We start from the raw sequence: 25,992 nt of genomic DNA, 5'->3' as shown, positions 1-25,992 counted from the left end.
GTGATTATGACATACATCATACCACCAAGCTTTGTAAGAAATCTTCCTGAAATCTTTCCAATTTCTCAATATCTGCTGAAAAGCAACTGCTATTAGTAAATCAACAATTCTGACATTAATTTCGTAGCTATCCCAAATTGGGGAAAGGCTTCCCAAGAAAATGTCCTTTGCAAAGAATGGGACATTGGTGCCAAAAATTAAGGTAATTTGAGACCAAACCTGTTTCCAAAACTTATGTACAAGTGAACACTAAAAAAGCCTATGAAACAAATCAGCATCAGGAGATGCGCTAGACCAACAAGTAACCTGTACAATGGAGAATCTTTTATTTAAGGTGTGAGGAGATAGTAAAAGCCTATTGTATGTATAAAACAGCGTTTGTGTTAAACTAGCTGTTCTGGAGGTTTTACGTATCTTAGCCCAAATCCTATTCCACATTGACAGGGACCATACTACACTAAAATCTCTCTCCCAAGCGATTTCAGTCGTAGATTTTTGTCTAGGTAGACCCTTGGATTGGAGAAGAGTGTATAAAGTAGAGGCTTTAGGTTTAGTACGTAAAAGAGTGGACAAGTCAGTAGGCACATCAGTGGTATGGGAATTATTAGAATCACTGGTAAGCCTAGTGTATACGTCAAGCACCGTACGACGGAGAAAATGGTATTTAGAAATCAGAGCGGCATGCAAGTTATAAGTCTGTCGAAGCAAAGGAAAATAAACAAATCCATTAGTCGAAAATAATTGATGGACCCAGATCAAACCATGTTGCCTCCATGACTTCCAATATAAGGGTTTATTGTTTATTAATAAAGTTGTATTATGCCAAATGGTGGACGCCAAAAAGGACTCAAGAGTATCAAAAGTTAAAGGGAGTAAAGGGGAAAGAAGTTTGGAAGTAAATTTAAATAGGGGAGTAGATAACGTTTGGGGTTTACGGGAAAAAGAGAGATATTCTTGAAAGGAAAAGGGGGACAAAAAGGAACTTTCAACTGATGCCCATAAGGGGCAATCATCTGTGGGGTCAAGCAGCCAATATGCTTTCAAAGTGAATTTAGTAAGGTAAGATTTCACACTTATCGGTATTCAGTTTATACCCTGAAACCAGTGAAAAGGATTGAACTTCCTTGAGAAAGGCAGGAACTGATTCACTAGGGTTGGAAATAAAAAGCAAAATATCATCAGTGTGTGCTGCTAGTTTGACATTAGTCATCGGGGTCTGAAAACCATGTGTTTTGACGAATCTTTGAGAGAAAGGGTTCTAGGGCTAAATTAAAAAGAAAAGGAGAGGGGGGCAGCCTTGACGCACACCCCTACCGAGGTCAAAAAATGTGAGATGAGACCATTAGCACAAACCGCAGCGCATGGACTAGAATACAGAAGTGAGATCAGGGCTGTAAACTTAGGACCAAAGCCAAACAATTGAAGGGTATAAAATAAATATTGCCATTCAACTCTATCAAATGCTTTTTCCGCGTCAAGCGCTATAGCAGCGAGAGAATGTTTTAAATGCGGAGCTTTAGATAAAATATTAAAAAACAGTCTCGTATTATCATTAATGACTCGCCCTTTCACAAAACCGGATTGCTCCCTGCCTAATATATTTGGTAAAATAGGGTCCAAACGTAAGGCCAGTGCCTTAGAATTTCTTTTATAGTCTATATTGACCAGTGAGATGGGTCTGTAATTCTTGCAGTGTTTAAAATGTTTGCCTTCTTTAGGGATTAGACATATATGAGCCTCTGAGAAAGAGCATGCTGATTCCCTCAAAGAGTTAAAGGAATTAATCAGAAGGTGTAATTTAGGTAATAATAATTTAGAGAAGTGGAGGTAAAATTCGACAGTGAACCTGTCAGGCCCAGGTGCCTTATCTTTTTTTAAGTGTTGATGTTCTTCTAAGAGTTCTTGTTGTGTTATGTCTGTTTCTAAGGACGACAAGTCGGGAAAATTTTGCTGAGTTTTATGTATGGTTGAGAAGAATTGTGAAAGCATATGGCTAGTGGGATTCGTTTCAGGAGCATATAATGATTTGTAAAAAAGTGCAAATTCATTCAACATTTCCGTGTCATTTAATTTTAAGATAGAGTTTCCATCAAAAATAGAATCGATATTCAGTTTATTGTGTTTGGTTTTAAAATAGTTGGCTAAAATTTTACCCACCATAATATTTTGCGCTGGACTTCAGGTGGTAAAATGAGGCTCTGTCAGTAGATTCCTTATTGAATTGCACTTTTGCTTTTATAAGGGCATCAAGAACATCTTTTGAATTGGCTAAGAGTTCTAGGGGATTGAGTCCCCTAAACTGCCCAGTGCCCAGTGGAGCAGTAGTGATGTGATGATGGGCTCCTGCGCTGCGGGAGCCCGGAGTAGCTTTGAGTGCACCTCCTGGTGCTAAAACAGCGCGTTGGTGCCTCCCGGCACTAAGAGTTCTGGGGGATGGAGTCCAGTGGAGCAGCAGTGATGCGATGAAGGGCTCCCATCTGTTGCAATTACATCATAAGAGGCAAGAGCCCTGTCAGCATCGTGCACGTACTCATTGGATCTAACAACATTTCAAGAAAGGCTAGTCAGCAGACACAACAGATTCACACAGTAAGTGCAGTGCACAAGGGAATCTGTTGATGATGACATTCTGTGTCAGATGTTGCCCCACAATATATACAACTCCACTTTACTTTAGAGGTCCAGAGCACAACACACATCAAAGGAGGTTCAAACAGTGAAAAACTAAAAGACTATACAGATGGATTTTTAATAGAATATTGACCACAAAAATTTGGGGATAGAAATATATTGTTCAAAAAATATTCAGAAACCTAATATTGATTTTAGCATAATAGGATCGACTACAACCTTTTTGATGTAAAAATATAGAAAAAAGTGCAATATACATAATAAAAATATAGAAGACAACTAAATAACAAATGAAAGACCAACTAAACAATAATATCAAAAACATCATCAATCTAAATATCAATAATAAATACATGAAAATATATCTATGTAAAGAGTAAGAGTATTATATCAAAATGTATGGAATATACACATATGTATGTTTAAAAGAGCCTCAAACAATCTGAGTAAGCATCTACCAGAAAATAAAAAGAAAAAAAACAACCTTATATCAAAATGTAACCAATGAAACTGAAAAGAAAAACAGTTAGCAAATAGGAACAATTTCCTACATAAAAAAGAGTATAAGAATGAACACGTTCAAAAATCTCCTACACTTGTAGCCACCACAGCAGCAGAAACATAGGGGTCTATTAGCATGGCGGTCGGAAAATCACTCCGACCGCCATGGTAGCGGGAAAACACCGCCCGCCAGGACCGTGGGAAAACCGTCTGTCCAATTATTATGCTCTGCAGTGGAAATCCGACTGCGGCGGTCAGATGGAGGCGGTTAACATTATGGCGGGTGGTGCTGCTGCAGCACCGCCGCGATGTCCAAAGAAGCATGTCCAGCATGTCCCTGTACTGTGATGCAGGCACTGCACAGTGCCTGCCACCTGGTACAGGGACATGACCCCCCCGGTGCACCCACACACCCCCCAACCCATTGGGGGTCCGCAATGGACCCCCGGAGTCATTCTCCGCATGCCTTTCCAAGGCGGTTCCACCACCGCGGAAAGCTGGCTACCGCCGGCGGTGCTTGGCCCTGATCCGCCACAATTGTAGCGGTCCAGCTCCGCACGCCAGGCAAGCAGGCGGACTGCAACCGGCGGAAAAGTGGCGGGTGATAAATCACACCGGCGGTGGCCAGGGCTTCGATGGCGGGCGGATGTCCACCGCCGGTCCGGCGGTTGCTGCCACCCGCCCGGCGGAGGACATCCTCCCTCCATCCTAATGGACCTCCTACTGTTAGAAACTAAGTTACTGGTTGTCTGGAGTGTGAGCCCTGGTCAAGTAGCAACCACAAAAAAATTAACCTGTGCTCAACCCCCTGGTAGATTGGCACAGAGCAGTCAGGCTTAACTTAGAGGCAACGTGAAAATGATTTGTGCAACACTTCAAACAGTAAAACAAAGAAAACATCTCACAAAAAGGTTAGTGAAATAGAGCTTAATATAATAAATTAAAAAAGACAAAAATGACAACAATTCAATCAGTAGACCCGGAGTTATTTTAAACAATAAACTGCAATATAGCGTATAAAAGCATAAAGCACCTACCCCGGCTATCTGGTCGCGCTGGACCGGGTCAGGCAGATCACGATGCAGTGCGGGTCAGATACAGCCCCAGATTGGTCCAGCTAAAGGTTTACCCTCTCAGGGTTTGTGCTAAGAGTTCTGTTTGCATTGGAAAGGGCCGCAGGCAGCAAGGTGAGCGTCACTGATGGTAGACGGCGTGGCGCGAGGGGCAGGCTGGGAGTCGCAGATGGGCACCTGAAGCCTTGTGTTGGCGGTCCTCCACTGTGATCAGTGCTTGTTGTTCGTAGAGAAGGTCTGGCGGCGGATCGTGCTGATTTTCGGTGCAAGCGGCTCGATTCCAGTGCGAATGGGCCCGTTCGCGGTTATAAAGAGACCAGAAGCTTGATTTAAGAACCCGCTGAGCCACACCAAGGGTCCAGGACCTGAGAGGCACCACTTAGGGGTCAGGAAATCACTGTATGTAGGTCCAGGAGCTGTATGGAATCCTGTTATGTCCCTGATACCCAGATCAGAAGGCCAGAAGACTAGCTACTGTTAATGAGTGATTCCATTTTTTAACATATATTAAGTGAGTGGATGTATGACTGTGTATATCTGTGTGTGAGTGGATGTGTGAGAAACTGTTTGGGTATGTGAGTGGCTGTGTGAATGGCTGTATGGGTGAATAAGTGGGTGTGTGGGAATCTGTACGGGTGAATAAGTGGGTGTGTAAGTAGCGGTATGGGTCTGGAGTGAGTGTGTGAGTGGCTGTATGAGTTAGTGAGTACCTGTATGGGTGGATGAGTGGGTGTGTGAGTGGCTGTTTGGGTTGAATAAGTCGGTGTGTAGGTAGGTGTTTGGGTGAATAAGTGGACGTTTGAGTAGGTAGAAGAGTTAGTGAGTGGCTTTTTGAGTAGCTGTATCGGTGAGTGGCTTTGTGATTGGATGAATGGGTTAGTGGCTATTGGAGTGGGTGTTTGGTTGATTGGAGGGTGTATGAGTAGCTGTATGGGTGAGTGAGTAGACTTGTTAGTGCTTGTATGGATGTGTGAACGGGTATGTAAGTGGTTCTGTGGGTGTATTGGGTGGCTCTGTTGAGAGGCTGTATGAATGAGTGACTGGGTGTGTGAATATGTCTATGGGTGTGCGAGTGGTTGTGTGGGTGTTTGAGTGGGTGTGTGAGTGACTGATTGGATGTATGAGTGCGTTTGTGGGTGTGTGAGTGAGTTTGTGTGTGAGTGAGTGGTTCTGTGGATGATATAATCAGTATTGTCATTTGAGATGTCATCAGGGGTGGATCCTCCGCTGTTGTGGAGTAGCATCACCCCACTGCTGCTACCCAGCAGAGGCAACAGTGAAAAATAAAATTATAAGAAAAATATTTTATAATCATTTTATTTTTTGCCGTTGCCTCTTCTGGGGAGCCAAGTCACAGAGCGGGCAGGGCCATCCTCCTGATCTTCAGAAGGAGGAGTTGTGGGCCGGCTGTTTTAGGCAGGACAAACCATCAGATGCACTTACCATTTCTCCACCCGGCTGTGTTGTACAGCTTGGTAGAAAAAAGCCACAGGCTCCCAGGCACTGTATGAGTGGCAAACCAGGGCGCTCAGACCAATCCCAGGAATTCTCTAATGCTGGGAGTAGTATTCTGGGAATAGTATTCCCCGCATGAGAGAAGCACTGGGATTGGTGACTTACCTGACACTGTGTCCACTCCATCTTCCTCCTCTCCAGATCCTCGACTGGGGCACACTGTGCAGACTCCCAGATACCAATCCCAGAGCTTCTCTCATGCTGGGAATTCCCTGAGTGGGTCTGTGAGTGAGTGAGTGAGTAAGTGTCTGAGTGGGTCTGTGAGTGAGTGAATAAGTGTCTGAGTGGGTCTGTGAGTGGGTGTGGGAGTGTCTGAGTGGGTTTGCCTGTACCTCCAAGAGTGTGTGTCAGTCTTTAAGTGAATGCATCTGAATGAGTCTATGAGTGGGCACGTGAGTCTCTGAGTGGGTCTGTGAGTCAGTGTATGAGTCTCTGTATAGATCTGTGAGTGGGTATGAGAGAGTATGAGTTGTTCTGTACGTGGGTACAGGAGTGTCTAAGTGGGTCTGTGAGTGGGTGTATATGTCTGAGCGGGTCTGTGAGTGGGTGCATGAGTGTCTGAATGGGTTGTGAGTAGCTGTGGGAGTGAGTGGTTATGGGAGTGAGTGCATGAGTTTCTGAGTGTGTGTGTCAGAGTATCTGAGTAGGCCTATGAGTGGGTTTGAGAGTGTCTGAGTGGGTTTGCGAGAGCCTCAATGAGTGCGTGAGTCAGTCTTTGAGTGAATACATAAGTGCCTGAATGAGTCTGCAAGTGGCATGTGAGTCTCTGAGTAGGTCTGTGAGTGGGTTAGTGAGTCAGTGTATGAGTCTCTGAGTAGATCTGTGAGTGGGTATAAGAGAGTATGAGTTGTTCTGTAAGTGGGTGCATGAGTGTCTAAGTGGGTCTGTGAGTTGGTGTACATGTCTGAGTGGGTCTGTGAGTGGGTGCATGAGTCTCTGAATAAGTCCGTGAGTAGCTTTGAGAGTGTCTGAATGGTTCTGTGAGCGAGTGCATGTGTTTCTGAATGTGTGTGTGAGTGTCTGAGTAGGTCTGTGAGTGGGTATGTGAGTGGGTCTATGAGTGGGTGTGTGATTATCTGAGTGGGTCTGTCAGTGAGTGTGTGAGTGGGGATCTAAGTGTCTGTGTGGGAGCATCAGTAGCTGTGTGAACGACTGGGCCACAATGGAATCACACCTGCCCCTTTTATCCAACAAGAGTCCACAGTTTTGCACAAAATATCTTCCCAAGTGGAGTACTTTCTACTGGTTAATTACCATGTGCTACCTTGTTGGGTAAATTTCCAGTACGTATTCTACACTATGGCTGCATAATGAACCAGGAGGAAATGTCACCAGTGACCTTGTGTGCGTTTTGACAATGTGATTGCCCCTCATACGTCTTTATCCAAAAATCTGTGATAACACAAATCTTCCTGTAGATACAACAACGAGACTACAAAGAGGTAAATCTTCGCCAAACAAGGGTCCTTCTTCTTACCTATATTAATTAAGTGCTTCTTTGTTTGGTGGAGATGTTCTTATATTGCTCGTCATCAAGAACAGCTCATCAAAATCGTCTGCAAACGTACTGGGTGCCTCTTGTTAAGCTGTCTATCATCCTGACAAAGGGTGGCAAGACCTTCCCATACTATTAGGTGGGCGGGGCCAAACAGGCGAAGCTCCCAAGTGATTTGTACATTTCAATGCACAAAGTAATTTAAAGGGAGAACCATGGACTCTACTCTTACCAGGTAAGGACAAGAAAGAACCTACTTACCACAGTCACTACAGATTGCACTTCAATAGATAAACGATGCATTTAACTCCCAAAAAGCAAGCAGGCTAGGAACATGTGTCCTTTATAGAAGGGGAGGAGGCCGCATGACCCCCATCCCCCTTGCCCAGCCATAAATTAATGGGGAGGGGGGCCATGCAGCCCTCCTCCCCAGGCCTATTTTGGTCCTGGGGACCCCATCCCCAGGAGCCTGGTCAATTATTAGAAGGAGAGGGGGCCATGCAGCCTCCCTCCCGGGGCCAATTTTGGCTCCATGGACTTCATCCCCGTGGCCCACCCATGGATTAATGGGGGAGGGTGGTGTTGGACCCGGCCTCGTGGTGTGGTCCCGAACCCTCCTACCAGACCAAACGGGGGCAACCCCCACCCTTCGGGCCCCCCGAGCTTGTACCCCGCTACCCGCACCAGCCTTCGCGACGAGGCCCGCCCGGGCCTCGGTCCCTGTGAAGCCCCAGCATCAAGGCGCCAAGACCCGACCCAAGGGGGTCGAGTGGCCACTCCACAGATCCCGGAGGAGGGGAGTTTTGATGGGGCCTCCCGCCGGCCCCCGACACCTGGGCCCGAACGCCCTCCGGCCTCCCTGGGCGATGGCTCCACCCCCCGCTGGGGGTCTGGACTCTCTCATCCCGGCCCCTCCGGCCCCCCAGGCGCGAGGGTCCGGACATCAAAGGGCTCCAGCCCTATATCTGGGGCCGCCCACAACCAGGACGGCAGTTGTATCCTGGAGTCCAGAGCCCTGCTGATCGGATCGCGGCTGACCCTACGGAGAGAGACTCATTGCCTGGAACTGAGAACTCGAGCCCTGCTGACTGCGTCGCGGCTCCCCCTTTCTGAGAAGAAGACCCTCACGGAACATCGGAGCCCTGCTGACCTCGTCGCGGCTCGACCTCGCTGAAGCAACCACCTGAGCCCTGCTGACCTCGTCGCGGCTCGACCTCACCGAAGCGACCCCTTGAACCCTGCGGACGACGTCCCGGGCTGATACTGAGACTGTCCCGCTACCCCCGTTCCTAACCAAACCCTGAGACTCTTTTGGATCCCTTGATCCGCCTGTAAATATTGCCACGGAGACCTACCCTTAATTCTGATAAACAACTTGTGAGCATTGATACCCTGGTTGTGTCCCTTTGTGGTGGGAGGGGATTACTTGGCTGTACGATCCTAGGAGAAGGACCTCGCCCAGGAGGCTTCTCAGCGGCGCTCGGCTGCTTCCTTACGAAACGGTGCCTCTCGGGGTGGTCAGTCCGACACCATCTGACTCCCTGTAGGTCGCCCTTCTAACAGGGGCCACACAGTCCTACTCCCCAGGCCTATTTTGACCTTAGGGACCCCATTCCCCAGGTCACAGACAACACGTGTCTCAGACGCAGAGATGTCATATCTTACCTGACGATAGGTGACGTGGAAGTATAGGGTGTCTTTCCCTGACTCCCACTAGCATTGACTTTATGCACACGGTCCTGATGAAGCGCACAGGGATCCACTAGGGACCAATGGTTTGCATGAAACATGTCGACCACCACTCACTCTTAGTACACCACACACTTTTGTTCACAGTTTAAGAGCAGGTGGGAACACACTAGTCCCTCCCTTTTATTTAGTCTGAAGGAGAGCCTCCAAACCATATCACCTTTTTAATTTACCTCAAGGACCCTTTATTAAACTTATCTAGGTACCGAGAGCTAATTTTACCTTCACCTTCACCCACTTGCTTGGCCCACACACCCACATGCACAAGTACGGCTCCTCCTTAAAAGATCTCCAATAAAGATCCCTCTTGGGGGGCCCGTGAGGGACTACAGCACCACCCTCACGAGGAGCACCGCCCAATGATGATGCTTTACACTCGCAAGAGTGTGTGAGGGCACAAAGATATTAGGAGGTCTACCCCCACTTCAGGCACACTCAACTGTCTTTTGGAGACACTCACAAGTTACTCATAACCATAGTTCGGTTGTAGAGTACTTGTTCTCTTTTCCTTTAGGAACTGTCACCAATTTGTTATAACAATAGACTGGTTTCCCACAGGGTGCCCGGTATAATAGGAGCGCTGCGTCGTGTTTCTGCTCCTAGTAACTTGCCTCTTTCCAGTGGCTTCCTCTCCACCTTAGCATCGTAAATGCCAGTCCATCCGGTAGCTCAGGGAGAATCAGAGGACCAGAGATGCCCTGATAAGCAACAGCAGGCGCTGCTCTCTCCAGCATGCCATACTTGCCCCACTCTTACAACCACCGATGGAAGCGCTACCTACCTCCTGCTGGGCAGTTCCCGTCAGTGCACCAGCGTCAGCTGTGGCCTCACCGTGAGTCGATTTTCTCTCGTCCCAAAGAGCGCCCGCTGTAGGACGTGACCACTACCTCGCGTTGTTGAGGGACCAGTTCAGCTATGTCACCACGCCTCACTCCGCTATATGCCAGGCACCAGCTCTCAATTGTGGAAAGACCGGGACTCGCAGCATTCATATCTCTGCAAATTTGGGGTCGCACTGTGTCGTTTTTCGGCTCACCAGTGCCTGCTGTGCTTCCGGTGGCCTCACCTCTGCTTGGGTGACGGATTAGTGGGTCGGATTGCGAGAATTGGTTGGGGTTGTTACGGAGTTAGCTTATCCGGCGGCCATTTCTTTCTTTGGCGAAGCCACGTCCCCCCAAAATACACTTTTTGGATGTCCGATTTTTCTTGGCCTCCACTTGATGATCACCCCAAAACTGTCCATGCACAATAGGACCCAGGGACACACTTTTTTTGGAAAATTTTGTGAAGATTCTTCAACTGGCGACAAAGATATAGGCAAGTCCAAAAATGATTCTCCTATAGAAAAAAATAGGTCCATATATAGATGTATAGATAGATAGATCTTATAAATGAATAAAATAAATAACATATACTTTGAATTTGATTATAATTCACAACCCCAAAAAGTTCCAGACTGCCATGCACATCACATACCATATAGGAAGGCCCTTTTTACTGTTAAATGGCTGTACTTATTGTGAAGAAAGTAACACCAACAAGAAAACACATTGGACATTTACAAAATACTACCCCAATGGATGTTGTATATAATACAGTGGGAAATGTCAGAGAACGCATCCATCGCCAAATATTACTGAGGTGTAATTAAGAAAAGAATTACAAGTCTTAAGGAAAGCCAGTACCAGTTCCTGTGTATCTATAGGAACTATACTTAAAGGTAATATACTGCATGATCCTGAGAAAGCAACATAACAACTATTCATAAGAAGAGTAACAAGATAAAGTACAAGGGCTTCAAGACCTCTAAACATAGACATAGCAGACAACCTTAAAAACATCTACTAGCCAATATTTCATATTATATAACAAAAGTAGTTAAAACAATTATGTTTGCCACTATTAGCAGCTTAATAACACTCACCCAAAGCACAGACTAGATGATGAATGAATGATCTCCCGCAACAATCACACACATTGATAAAATTCACCAATGGTAGTACAGCATTATCGATTGTCAAATAAAAGCCCTACTCCCTAGCAAACTAGTAGCAACATATCATGAACTCTTCTTTTTTTTTTTTAGTTCAGAAGAAAAGTTTATTAAAGGTAAAGAGGTGGTAATATACAGTACATATTACTGATCAAAAAATAATTCATCATATACATATTCCAGCATAAATATACGAGTGAGAAGAAAATTTAAAAACACAGCAAAAGGATAGTCAAGGAGAACACAATGCATATATAGTTGAAAACTAGAAAAACATCAAGAGAAATCAAGGGGGTTTAAGTACTTCCTGCTGAGATGGGATTGATAAAGAGTGTTTCAATGCACATTTATCAAAAAATGTTGTGACAGGTAACCATAACTGAATTCGCTTCATGGCCATTTGTAAAGGAAACAGAAGAAATGTATCCAGTCTGTGATTATGACATACATCATACCACCAAGCTTTGTAAGAAATCTTCCTGAAATCTTTCCAATTTCTCAATATCTGCTGAAAAGCAACTGCTATTAGTAAATCAACAATTCTGACATTAATTTCGTAGCTATCCCAAATTGGGGAAAGGCTTCCCAAGAAAATGTCCTTTGCAAAGAATGGGACATTTGTGCCAAAAATTAAGGTAATTTGAGACCAAACCTGTTTCCAAAACTTATGTACAAGTGAACACTAAAAAAGCCTATGAAACAAATCAGCATCAGGAGATGCGCAAGACCAACAAGTATCCTGTACAATGGAGAATCTTTTATTTAAGGTGTGAGGAGATAGTAAAAGCCTATTGTATGTATAAAACTGCGTTTGTGTTAAACTAGCTGTTCTGGAGGTTTTACGTATCTTAGCCCAAATCCTATTCCACATTGACAGGGACCATACTACACTAAAATCTCTCTCCCAAGCGATTTCAGTCGTAGATTTTTGTCTAGGTAGACCCTTGGATTGGAGAAGAGTGTATAAAGTAGAGGCTTTAGGTTTAGTACGTAAAAGAGTGGACAAGTCAGTAGGCACATCAGTGGTATGAGAATTATTAGAATCACTGGTAAGCCTAGTGTATACGTCAAGCACCGTACGGCGGAGAAAATGGTATTTAGAAATCAGAGCGGCATGCAAGTTATAAGTCTGTCGAAGCAAAGGAAAATAAACAAATCCATTATTCGAAAATAATTGATGGACCCCGATCAAACCATGTTGCCTCCATGACTTCCAATATAAGGGTTTATTGTTTATTAATAAAGTTGTATTATGCCAAATGGTGGACGCCAAAAAGGACTCAAGAGTATCAAAAGTTAAAGGGAGTAAAGGGGAAAGAAGTTTGGAAGTAAATTTAAATAGGGGAGTAGATAACGTTTGGGGTTTACGGGAAAAAGAGAGATATTCTTGAAAGGAAAAGGGGGACAAAAAGGAACTTTCAACTGATGCCCATAAGGGGCAATCATCTGTGGGGTCAAGCAGCCAATATGCTTTCAAAGTGAATTTAGTAAGGTAAGATTTCACACTTATCGGTATTCAGTTTATACCCTGAAACCAGTGAAAAGGATTGAACTTCCTTGAGAAAGGCAGGAACTGATTCACTAGGGTTGGAAATAAAAAGCAAAATATCATCAGTGTGTGCTGCTAGTTTGACATTAGTCATCGGGGTCTGAAAACCATGTGTTTTGACGAATCTTTGAGAGAAAGGGTTCTAGGGCTAAATTAAAAAGAAAAGGAGAGAGGGGGCAGCCTTGACGCACACCCCTACCGAGGTCAAAAAATGTGAGATGAGACCATTAGCACAAACCGCAGCGCATGGACTAGAATACAGAAGTGAGATCAGGGCTGTAAACTTAGGACCAAAGCCAAACAATTGAAGGGTATAAAATAAATATTGCCATTCAACTCTATCAAATGCTTTTTCCGCGTCAAGCGCTATAGCAGCGAGAGAATGTTTTAAATGCGGAGCTTTAGATAAAATATTAAAAAACAGTGTTGTATTATCATTAATGACTCGCCCTTTCACAAAACCGGATTGCTCCCTGCCTAATATATTTGGTAAAATAGGGTCCAAACGTAAGGCCAGTGCCTTAGAATTTCTTTTATAGTCTATATTGACCAGTGAGATGGGTCTATAATTCTTGCAGTGTTTAAAATGTTTGCCTTCTTTAGGGATTAGACCTATATGAGCCTCTGAGAAAGAGCCTGCTGATTCCCTCAAAGAGTTAAAGGAATTAATCAGAAGGTGTAATTTAGGTAATAATAATTTAGAGAAGTGGAGGTAAAATTCGACAGTGAACCTGTCAGGCCCGGGTGCCTTATCTTTTTTTAAGTGTTGATGTTCTTCTAAGAGTTCTTGTTGTGTTATGTCTGTTTCTAAGGACGGCAAGTCGGGAAAATTTTGCTGAGTTTTATGTATGGTTGAGAAGAATTGTGAAAGCATATGGCTAGTGGGATTCGTTTCAGGAACATATAATGATTTGTAAAAAAGTGCAAATTCATTCAACATTTCCGTGTCATTTAATTTTAAGATAGAGTTTCCATCAAAAATAGAATCGATATTCAGTTTATTGTGTTTGGTTTTAAAATAGTTGGCTAAAATTTTACCCACCATAATATTTTGCGCTGGACTTCAGGTGGTAAAATGAGGCTCTGTCAGTAGATTCCTTATTGAATTGCACTTTTGCTTTTATAAGGGCATCAAGAACATCTTTTGAATTGGATGTATAAAAAGAATGTTCCAGTCTCTTAATATCTTGAAGTAGGGATCTCGAGCGTTTGCGAGCAATGTTACGCTTCTTGGCCACATAGCTGAGAATAAAATCTCTCGCTGATGCCTTAAAGGCGTCCCAAATAGTTGAAAAAGGTAAGGAGGTAGTGTCGTTCAAGGATAGTCGTCAAAAAAGGTAAAAAATGAGGAAGAGAATGCAGGATCTAAAAGAAGGGAGTTATTAAATCTCCATCTTCTGGGCGCATTAACTTTTGGTAAAATATCCAAATCAATCGAAATGGGGGCATGATCAGATTACAATATAGGTCCTATTTCAGCATTCAAAAGTGCTTGTGAAATATTGTGGGAGACAGAAAAATAATCAATGCGTGTTTGGGAATGAAGCACAGGAGAATAAAAAATATACTCTCTGGTGGTGGGGTTACACACCTCCAAGCGTCCAAAAGTTTGTGCTGAGTGATAGCATGGATGAAAGATTTATGTGGTTTGTTAGGAATGAATGAAACTTTGGAATTCAATCAACAAAGGGATCAAAAATCTGATTGCAATCCCCTGCTAGGATAAAATTATCTTCCATTCAGAGGGCCATCTGCTGGGCAATTGAAGACCAAAAGGAGGAATCACCACCAGTAGGATCGTATACATTGAAAAAGGAGACTGGAACATCCTTCAGCGTCAATTTAACATGGAGCCATCGGCCCTCTGCATTAGATTCCTTTGATATAAATTTACAATCAAGTGATTTTCGACAAAGCATCATAACCCCATTGCGTTTGCCATCACCGTTGGAATAAAATATTTCCCCTACCCAGCCTTGTTTTAGTTTTAATGACTCATTCTCCGTTAGGTGAGTCTCCTGCAAGAATACAATATCAGCATTCAACTTGACTAAATGGGTCATAACTCTTTGTCGTTTGATGGGGGAATTCAGCCCTCTAATATTCCATGATACTAATCTCATCGGCATAGTAGTTCAAGAGTAAAAATAAACAAGGAAAAGGAACAACTCCAAATCGATTCAATGAAATAGTCAGAGAGGACATACAAGGGAATAAAGATCAGAAATATGGTTACCAGGACTCAAGTGTAAGAGAAAAGACAAGAAGAAAGTAGAGAAGAAAGATAAACAATTCTAAAAGGAAAAGTCAGAAAGCAGAAGGAAATATAGCTGGAACTGTGAATCAGAGGAAAATGATAAGAAAATGAATATGAGATGAGAAGAATAAATAACAATAAAAGCTGAGAAATAACCACCTCAGGAGAAAGATCGAAAAGAGAACAGGATAAGATACGCAAAAAGAAAAGGACTTAACAACATCCAAAAGGAGAATAAAGAGAATAGATAGAAGAGAGATAAACAAAAAGAATAAGAAAACAAAAAGAATGGGAATATAGGAGGATAACATACCTAGATAAGGAAAAACCAGGTAGAGATGGGGGAGGGGGGTGGAACCACATGTAATGGACGATGCATCCAGGGGTCAGCAAAGTGGAGGACCGGGAAGACATCATAAAACAAAAGTAGGGAATCTGTGGCAACAAAGCAGAATCAATATTAGAATACTCCATGAGAAGGAACATTAACAATAACATTTAGGAACACTAATAAACAAAGTCTCAAAAAGAAAAACACAGAGAAAACACCTTCAGGTATGCTATTGACAGGGAAAAAACAACATTCAAACTGCCAAACATCAAGATGGGGAAAATGAGAACTCAGTCAGCATTTCAATGAAAAACCATGTCAAACATTTAAAGAGAGGAGGCAGGACCAGAAGAATCGATGATATTCGGTTTACACGAATTGATGAAGCTTTGTAAACGCACAGGATCCTCATATGTGGTGGTTTTGTTATTATATGTGACTTTAAAGAGGCAAGGATGAAAAAGCCCATATCTGGCTCCTATTGAGCATAAGTAAGCTTGCATATTCAAAAAAGCTTTGCGTCTGTTGGCAGTAGCTTTAGCATAGTCTTGCGCAAAATACAAGGAGGAGCCGGACCATGTGACTTTAGGAGATGCTCTGACCGCTGAAAGAAACTTCAACAAATCCGTATACTCGAGGAAGTATAAGATGACTCCTATGGGCCTTGGTGGGGACGTAGCGTGTGCTGGAAGACGACCTAGCCGATGTGCTCGCTGAATGTTGAGGACCGTCCCCTCTGGCATATGGAGCAACTTAGGGAGGAATGATTTGAAAAAAGTAAGAGAGTCTGTCCCTTCAAGTCCTTCTCCCAGGCCATAAATGTGTAGGTTGTTGTGTCTACTCCGATTTTCCAAGTCTTCAACTTGTTTCTGAAGCGTAGACACTTGAAAGTGAAGATGAGAAACAGTAACACAGGTTTCTTTAAAGGAGGAGACATTGTGTTCAACTGACGAGACTCTAGCTTCAAGTTGAGACCGATTGTCCGTTAAGACATGTAATTTAGTATTAGTCTCTTCCATGAATGGCCGAAGAGCTCTAATTTCCTCCAATAATAACTCCATTGACACTGGTGAAGCTGATTTAGGCAGCGATGGAGGATCCTTTTTTAAGCGTTTGGTGTTGGATTTCCCTGAAGCTGTAGACAAGGGCTCCATTGTTGTGTCAAGACTATGAGAAGATGAAGCCAGAGAATCTTCCAATTTAGAGAATTCAGAAAAAGTCTTTGAATTTTTCATAAAAATGTGTTTGGGTTTGGAGAGAGAAGGATGAGGTATTCTTGTTCTACCCACAGAATGCAGTTATCATACTCCGAGCCAGTACTAGTGTACTAGGAATCAAGCACAGTGAACAATGCGTGGAGCACAAGAGAGCACCTTCTGAAAATAACAGGGGAGACTCTTCTAGTCAGGACAGCCGTTTGCAGTCAGTCACCATGCCATCATCAAAGTACTGGTATACCAGAGATAAAAGTACACAGCCAAAAAGCAAATGAGAGCTCCAAAAGGCTGTACTGCGGCTTGTACCACCACTGTTTGAAGGAAAAAACAATATATGAAGCGAAACTCCGCAGAAAATGGTCGTGTTGAGCTTGTCAAGGACAATCCCCCTTGATAAGTATGCTGAGAGAAGAGAAGAGTAGTGGTGCTAAGGTAGGAGAGCACTGCAACCTGAGGACATGCTAAAAGGAAATGAAGATGCACCCATAATAATTCCTGCATACACTTGGGTGAAGAGATTAAGACAATGTCCAAAATAGAAGTATTCAGCAGTAAAATGCCACAGTTCCCCCTCAAAAAACTGCCAGTTAGCGTTTTTGGTGTGTTATCAGTAAACGGATTGGCACTGGTGAGCAAAAAAGATAATTCGACATTACTGTGAGGAGACGCTCATGCGCACGCTGAAATTGAGAATGGCGGCTGCGCTGAGAGCGGAGCCGCTAGAAAACTCACTTCGGTGAGAAAAACATTCAAAGGCCGTATTAGAGGTCCGCGGGGTCCTAGAACAAGCTTCGAGTCTTCAGAAGTCCGTAGGCACATCCGTCCGAGCGGCAGCAGGTCTTGAAGCGCCGAGTCTTCCCAGCAGACAGCGGAGCGTCACCCGGGTGCCGCCATTCACTCGGGCGCCAAGCCACGCCCCCCATATCCTGAACTCTTAATAGTAGTCAAACAACTATTACCAAAAATAATAATACATTTTGAGTATCCCATGATTAAAGTATTAGTTGAGGGGAGTGAGTACCCACTCCAAATAATAATCACAATCCTTGTCAAGTTTACCCACTAAAGTCACTAAATAAACCTGAGCTAAATCCCCTGGTAACTATGGCACAGAACTGAGAGTAATTATGTACTACCAAAACAGTAATAAAGTCAAAACAATGACAAAAAAACAATAATGGATTTCAGAGTTATACATTTTTAAGTTTGAAATGTAAAAATAGTGCACAAAAGCCGGAGTCAAGCAAGGTCATCTTGTTGTGCTTGACCAGTACCTAGGCACAAGTTCGGACTGACAGCGATTGAGTGCGGGTTGGATGCAGGAACCAAGTTAAACCTGGCCAGAAGTTTTACTTTTGTGCTCAGTGTCTGAAATGAAAGTCAAAAATCCTCAGCTGGGCAAAGCAGTAGGCTGTGTTATCAGATAGATGCTGGACGAGTTCTTGGTGAAGCTGTTTACTTTTGGCGAGAAAGCTCAGAGCGGAATAAATTAGAATTTTGTGCCATGTGAAGATCTCTCTCCGGCTGGATACTTTTGCCATCTTCGCCTGGTGAAGATTCATACCTTTTAACTTTGTAACTTTTTTGGTGCTCAGATTCTTCCAGCAGGGCAAGGCTTCAGGCTGTAGCTGACGATGGTTTCATGAGGCTAGATGCCATTATCAGGCGGTACCGCGGAAAAGTATTTGCTGCTGTTAAAAAGCTCAGAGCAGGAGCTATGGCAATCTTCAGCCCAGCGGCGACAACCCTTCATCCGATCAGCCACACAGGTTTGTTCTGGTCTTCTGGAGTTGTTTGAAGACAAAAAGTTTCTAAGTTCCAGGTTTCAGGATTTGTTACCTTGTTGGGGCCTAAGAAGGCTCTCACCTAGGTCTGGGTCTTGGAAGGCTCCCAAGCCATAACGGTCTGCATCTTGGGTTGGAGATATTGTGCATGGCCATCAACAACTCGGTGGTCCAAATACACCACTGCATCCTGCCCTATCTAGCACTCACTGCCCTTGATAGTCAGGCCTGCCTGTTGTAGTGCCTGAAGCACTTCCTTAAGATGGTACAGGTGGTCATCCCAGCTGGAGGTGAGGACAGCAATGTCATCCTGGTAGGCTGCACTGACATTCTCCAGCCCTGCTAGGAGCAGGATGACCAACTTCTGGAAGGTTTCTAGGGTATTCTTTAACCTATAAAGCATCAGGCTGAACTCTCACCCCCCCTCAGTTAGGGTAATCTGCCCATACTCTGATGTTAAGTCAAAGCTACTGGAGAGCTTGTCAACACATAACTTGTCAATAAGCTCAACATCTCTAGGGATAGAGTGAGCATCAGTCTTGGCAAGAGAATTGAGGCCCCAAACAGAAACTCAGTTCTGGGGCGCTAACTGATGGTGCAGCCTTGGGTACCATTACCACTGGATATGACCTGGGACTAAAGAAGGGCTCAATCAACCCCCAAACCCAGCATCTTAGAAACCTCATCTTTGATGTTGGTTCTCACCTAACCAGAACAGCGGAACATTTTATTTTTAACAGGCATGCTGCCTCTTGAGTCAATGTCTTGGGTACACTAGTCGTGAGCCCAGGGAAAAGAAGGAAATGGAAGAACTGTCCTAGCAACTGGTGACAGCCCCTGTACTGCTCTGCCATCAGTGGGCCCGATTCACAAAGGTAAACTTAGACCAAAAGTTAGGTTTACAACTTTAGGTATTCACAAAAGTAAGTTACAAGTAGTATCTACGTCCGCACTCGGGGCGGAATTTCCGTACTCATGGTGGAATCTCTGCCCAGAGTGTGGAGATTCCACTCCGCACCTGGAGTGGAATCTCCACCTCGGCCCGGAGTGTGGAGACTGGACTCTGAGTGTGTAGTGGAGTCTCCGCACTAAGGGCAGAGATTCCTCTAGGAGTGCGGAGATTCCGCCCTGAGTGCAGACATAAAGATACTACTCGTAACATGCCTTTCTTAATACCGAAAGTCGTAAACTTAGACTTTTTGTCTGCGTATACCTTTGTGAATACCAAAAGTCATAAACTATTGGTCCAAATTTACTTTAGTGGGTGGACCCATCCTACTCATTGGAAGACAGCAGGTCTGGGAAGATTTCACTCTCCTCCTCCTTGCCACCATCTGTGGCCATGATCATTGTCAATTCAGACCTCTCAAAGTGTGGCTTCAGTCTGTTGGCATGCAGGACCCATAAGAGGTTCCTGGATGTCTGGAGGTCCAAAAGGTAGGTGACTTCCCCTTTCGTCCTCTTGATCTCACAGGGTCCGGTAAGGCTCCAGGTTCCATAGGCTCAATGACCCATACTTTTTAGCCAGGTTAGTATTCTACTAGAGTGGGTCTCTGGCCATAGCATTGCTTTATCATCTCCTAACTGCAATCAAGATTTTTAGTGGCTTCCTTCCTGAAGCATTTCATCTGAGAGCTTAACAAATAACTGTCAAGATGTTGGTCCAACATCTTGACAGTTATTTGTTAAGCTGTCCACGCACTGTTTTTAAAGTGGCATCAAGACAGCACCAGAATAAAATTGATTGTGTCTTGATAGCCATTTTTAATAGCACTTTTTCCTTTTATATTCTTGGCACTGCAAACCATCACCCCATCTTTGGCACCCACGACTGGGACTACCACATAACCACCACAATCACCTAAGTGGTTGGTCTTTATGGTTAAGTCCATAGTTCCCAGATGATGAATAGCCACCTCTGGTGGGTGATGGGAACTTAACCTTTTTGGGTAAGCCCCAGATGGTTTTTGTTTCACTCAACTGAATATATCAGGTTTTCACTCAGAACTTTAGACCCACAGTATTTTTGGTATGATGTTTGTTGATTGGGGATTTATACTGTAGTTGGTCTTTAAACCTATCCCTCGGACCCCCCCACCCACACCCTCCCTTCATGTGTAGGGTCTTTTTGTACTGAATAAACCCATTGGCCATATACTCATCAAGGTATTCTTTCAAATGCACATTTTCTTTCTCTGTAAGAGCATATATTCTGCTACATGGCAAAGTGGCTCCTGGCATTAAATCTATTTGACAATCAAAATCTCTGTGCGGGGGCAATGTATTGGCCTTTTTTTATCGAACACTTCAACGAGATCGGAATATTCCACAGGAACTCCTTCTAACAATAATACACAATTAGAATCTTTTGGGAAATCCTGTCCTTGAACTAAAAGTTTGGATACTTGGTGTTGCATACATATTGAATGACAAAATTCAGTATGGAATAAAACCGTCTTTTGTACCCAATCTATTTTAGGATTGTGCTTAACAAGCCAGGGAATTCCTAAAATTAGTCGAAACTGTGGAGCATCTATGATGTCAAAAGTGATAGTCTCAATATGCATTGTTGAGCATGTCATAGTCATATTTTCGGTATGATAATGTATCAACCTTGAGGATAATTCTTTACCATCAACTGCTCTAACGACTTCAGGGTGAAGTTTTGGTTCTTTTCGTAAATTTAACTCCTGTAAGAAACATGTATCTATAAAATTGCCTGTAGCTCCAGAGTCGATTAGAGTGTCAGTGGACCAGATTCTCCCGGCAGAAGCCTGAGATTGTAAAGTAATTTTTATACTAAGATGTTGAAAGGGTATTTCAGGTGTAATGGAGGCCAAACTAGTTAATTCACCCGACAAACTGACCTCTTGTTGTGTCGAGCACTGTAGTTTTCCGACTGTTGTATTAAGCCTGCATCGTTGGTTTTCTTGCTGAATTTATTGGGACGAGTTGGACATTCTTTTACAAAATGTCCTGCTTTTCCACAATAAAGACATTGATTTACCTTTTCTTTTTTCTTTCTCTTCTTTCGAGAGAGGTCCTTTTATTGAACCTATCTGCATAGGCTTTCCAAGATCTAACTTAGGAGTAGATTCTAATTTAAAACCAGTCTTTTCTTTAAAGGAAAATACTTTATGATCTGACTTCCCTTTTTCTCCTCTACGTTCAGATAACCTATGGTTCATTTTCATCACCAAATCACTAAATTCTTCAATATCATCTGGAGGATCCAGAATCTGTGTAATCATATCTTTTAAATCATCTCTCAAACCTTTGTAAAAAAAGAGAAACTCTTTTTTCCTCTGGCCATTCCGCCTCAATCACTAATCTATTGAATTGTGAAATATAATGTAGAAAATCAGAAGATCACTGTTTTAAATGTAGAAGCTCATGATCTGCAGATTGTACGAACACATGCTGCATCCCCTCCCAAATATGATAAAATAAATGCAATTTTAGCGGAGTCATCAGGAAAGGCCATAGGCTTGGCTATAAAATGTAAGTTACATTGATTTAGGAAGATAGTGAATTTACTACTGTTTCCGTAAAACCGTTCTGGTGGAGCCAAAGGAACTGGAACTGGAGTCACTACTTGAATTTGAGTCGGAGTAGTGTTAGAACCACTATGCGAATTTTAAAAGCCAGGCTGAAACGTAGGTGATTTAATATTGGTTTTTGAGAGCTCCAAGGGTTCGCACTGGCAACATTCGGATTTTGAATGCTAGTTTGTAAAGCAGTAATATCCCTTTGAAGCGCTGCATTCTCTGTTTGTATGTCCGCTAAAAAGGCTGCGATATCCTGCAAAGATACTGAGGTTGTTTGATCCATAACGTCTGGGCGAAATAGTATTCGTGGGCTTTGCCTTCTATCAGGTTACAAGCAATCTTAACTGTTAAGTTGCTTGGAGTTGATTTCGCAGAGACGATATGGACCAACTTCCCGTTAATCTAACTAAACCCCTGTGAGTTATTTGTTAGACACTAAGGTTGACTAGTTAGAGTTTAGGGAGGAGGGCCGGATCTGGGACGTTAGCTGTTCCTGGTTGTCGACCTGCGAGGCAACAAGGAAAGCAGATTTTTAGTGAAACTCTTTTTGACTATACTCTTTTATACCATTCTTCAGTACAACTATTAAGCATTCAACTTTCACTGTCCCTACCTGCGATCTAGCAAGATTTAGCTTCGCGTCCGTGTTGTCGTAGTGAAGAAGTCGTAGTGGAGTAAGTACTGTTGTCTTTTGATCAAAGGAGTTATTCTTGATGGTAAGGAATCGTGTTCATCTACATGAAAGGTAAACAGGTAAATAAGTTACTGATTTTACTTCTTGTTCCTTAAGTCTTAAAAATCTTTTATACATAAATTTCTACCTCCACTTACTCTGTTGTGTTTGTTGTTTCTTATGATCTTCACTACCTAAATAATAATTGGAATAAATATAATGCACCCTAAACATTGAGTAAACTAAAGCCTAATCGCTTATCTTTTAAATGAGCTAAAATATGCTATACAATACTTGTATATTCATAAGAAAATGTATTTTCTCTTTCAGATTTCAAAAGTTCAAAGATGACCTTCAAAACAAAGTCAGGTAAGTAATTAACTTGTTGGTTTTGCCGCTTGCTTGCGATGGGCGCCAAGTTTTTGAATAAGAAGAAAAATGTTCACTTAGCTTCTCTTTTCTTGCAGCTTCCCGCGTTGCCGATTTTTGCTTCGAGAGAAGTTTCCTGGGAGCGAACGAATCTTGGATCTTCCCCGTGAAGTACTACGCAATTCTTGTCAGGGAAGCGCCAGCGGAGTCCTGGAGAATGCGCTCTTGAAGCGCAAAGGAAGGCAAAGCGTCTAAGCGTCGTTGGGTGTGGCTTTTATACTCTTGCCACACTCGAACGCTTCAACTGACGCCTCGCGCACATTTCCATACACGCGCCTTGCGTCTGAACGTTTATTTTGCTATTGCCATGCCATCAAAAGGATTTCTTTACATTTTGAGCCTACGGAGTACACCAAATAATATTACAAATGACGTGACAGCAAATATTGTTCAAAACTAAGTGTCATATTACATAAATGAGTCTGCCCAGTACAGCGCTAAGGTACTATACACATATATTACATCTAATACCTTTATACATACACACTGGTGTGCAGGATGCACGGGTCAGGGGTGGGTTTTTTAAATTCAAAGACAATCATGTTAGACCATAACGTCAACACTATACTGTGTTGATCATGGGGTCATGACACATAGTCAGAAATGCGCCAGCACTAGGACGGAGCAGAATTGAGCCATATCTTTGTAAATATGTTGCAGTTCTGCTCTCTGACATTCCACAACTCAACACAGAAACATTCTTTGCTCCGTTGTGCTGAGTTGCGTCCAATGTCTGAAAATCTGCACCCAGGTCTTTGGGGATAGGGACTCTTTTACCACTCCTAATCACTTAACTGGACCCAAGGATCTTCTTTGCCTTCAGGTGCCACTCTTTCTGGCTCATCTAATGGGTCAGCGGGTCTTTTCTTCTCCAAGCCTAAGGTAAATGTTTTCTCATCTATTGCTGCCTCTGCTGCTGCCTTCCTTTCCTCAATGGCTTAGGTAACCAGTTTCAGCCTCAAATCTCTCTCAGCTTTCCTCTCCCCCAACTCTGATTGGGTCAAGCTGTGAGAGGACACTCTGCTCCTATTAAGGGCAGGCCTCTTGTGTGGCAACTGGAGCAACTTGTTGAAGCGAAGAAAAGGACAATCACTCCCTGACATGGTCTCTGGCTCCAGATTGTAATAGCTAGTGAGAAGGTACAGCAAAAAGTAAAAGCATGATCATACGTAAAAAAACTGCAGAAGTGAAAAAACCTTCCACCAAGCCAGACCAACCTTTAGGGTGAGTAGATGAAGGAAAGGAAGCAGGAAACAAAGTATAACCAATGAGTCCAATGAGGCAGCAACAGCCTAACAAGCATAATTATAATACAATTTGAAACTGTTCTGGTGTCCTTTTATAACCCAAAAAGAGAAAGTGAACATGTGATGTGAAGAAACAGAAATGAATAGCCACGTTACGTTACTTTGGGAGTTTCTATTTTACAAGGATTAAAGGGAATCCTGTTCACTAAAAAACAAAATCTGTTGTGAAATAATCATGTTCCACCTACAGGTTTCAAAATTACCTGCCAAGACATGATGCCAAGAAACTGTAGGCATTCTAATTTCTTCTGTGCGCTGCTTCTGAGATGATGCCACCAGAAACTAGGTTCACTTGATAATGCCAAGCTGCAATCACATGGCCACTGAAGAAGATGCCACGCAGCAGGACAACACTGTGGAGGAGACCACATCTGTGAAGAACGAAAGACGCTGTTGGCTGCCATGTAAGTAGGTGGTGACACTCTGCCTCCTCTTGGGAGCTCCAGGTTTACAGAGATTTGTTTTTAAGAATTGTCCAATGAGACAAGGAGTGTGATGTGCTTCTGCTGGTTCCCAGGAATAATCACAAGGATTATATCCTTTTCAATCAACGATATATTGTAGTTACCTCTAAAAATCTTGGAATTACACATTTCCTACACCTGGTACTCAGCTTGACCATGAATCATAACTGGTGGTGGTAGTTTTCTAAATGTATTAGGAAGGGGACATGAAGAGATGGTTGTGTTCTCCAGGAAGAAAGGGCTCAGTTACTAGTCTACTGATCCTAGTTATACTAAATAGACAAGAATGTTTAGGACCAAGTTTCGGTCTATGAATCAGGGATAGTATTTTTTTAGGTTTCAGAAGACTTCTTGAACTACAGGAACACAGTCCAGAACCCTGGAACTTTCAGGAGAAATTTGGTTGACTGAAAAAAGGGGAAAATCTAGTTGAACTGTGAACTGATATTGTAGACAAATTCTACAGCCAGAATAAAGGATTTCCAATTATTCTGAGATTCTGTTAAGTCTACAATAAAATATGTGGATATTATTTCGAGGGGTGGGCGATAAATTCCACTCCGCTGGTGGAGTTTGTAGAGTTTTGTTTACTCTGGGTTACGCATGTAACATGGAGTTCTGGTCAAATGCTACCAGCTGCCACATGGCTGAGTTTTTTTCTTGCAAGCAGCTTGCCAATCGTAAATTGGTGAGTGTGAGTGAGATTTACCATCCCCTAGCATGACTTTCGGTTGCTAAGAGGGCACCTGGTGAGATTTCCCCAACGCAGGCAGTCATGACTGTTTGCGTTCAGAAAGCTTCTGTTGGAGTTGAAAATCTACTCGAACTGTAGCAAAATCAACTCGAGTAGCAGTGTCCTCTGGCGCACTAGGTGGTGCTTTCCAGGCAGATTTTTCAGCGCAGAACAAGCTTCCGGTGCTGAAAATCAGCATGAGCAGTGCAATGTGCCTAATTCCACCTGTTTGCGTAACTCTGTGGAATCTCCTGGAGTTTTCATGTAACTCCACGGAATTTCATGGAGTGAAACTCTGTGAGAGCCGCCTACCTCTAATTATTTCCCAAGGTTTTGTTGGCAACCCTGAATTTAAATGAACTGTTTTCTGAGTTTCAGTCCACATTCTGAGCACAATTTTCAAAAGAACTTTATATTCTAGGCTACCATTACTTCCTTTGTTGTAGTTCTCTGGTACTCTTCTTCTCTTTATGGTCAGAGATCATAGAGTCATAGGACAGCTGAAGTGGTAATGTTTGAAGATTCTTGAACAAACCTTTCTTATACAACATTAGCTCATCACTAACATTTAGGAAACTATGATAATTGTGAAGCTGATACGGGTTGATTTTTTAAATATTTTTTGGACATATTTGAACAATAAAGTTGTGATCACAAAGGCATTAGGAGAACGAATCTCTTCTCGGGTGTCAATTTCTTTTCCTTCTGTGTATTGTCTAAAAAGACTGTCACCAATTAAATTA

At 43.1% G+C, this 25,992-nt stretch overlaps 1 long non-coding RNA gene across 1 annotated transcript in view; it reads left to right on the top strand.

Moving 5' to 3' along the window:
* Positions 1–25,664, top strand: part of LOC146865731 (uncharacterized) — a 41,575-nt gene extending 15,911 nt beyond the window's left edge. Inside the window, exons 2-3 of the long non-coding RNA XR_014976689.1 lie at positions 22,647–22,685; positions 22,784–25,664. This is a non-coding gene — a long non-coding RNA (uncharacterized LOC146865731). The remainder of the gene's footprint in view (positions 1–22,646; positions 22,686–22,783) is intronic.
* The last annotated feature ends 328 nt before the right edge of the window (positions 25,665–25,992 follow it).

The sequence above is a fragment of the Triturus cristatus genome, chromosome 2_1 (genome assembly GCF_964204655.1).
Source record: "Triturus cristatus chromosome 2_1, aTriCri1.1, whole genome shotgun sequence".
In the NCBI taxonomy this organism is placed as follows: Eukaryota; Metazoa; Chordata; class Amphibia; order Caudata; family Salamandridae; genus Triturus; species Triturus cristatus.
Note: the sequence above shows the minus strand (reverse complement) of the source record. Positions and strands in the feature narration are given on the sequence as shown.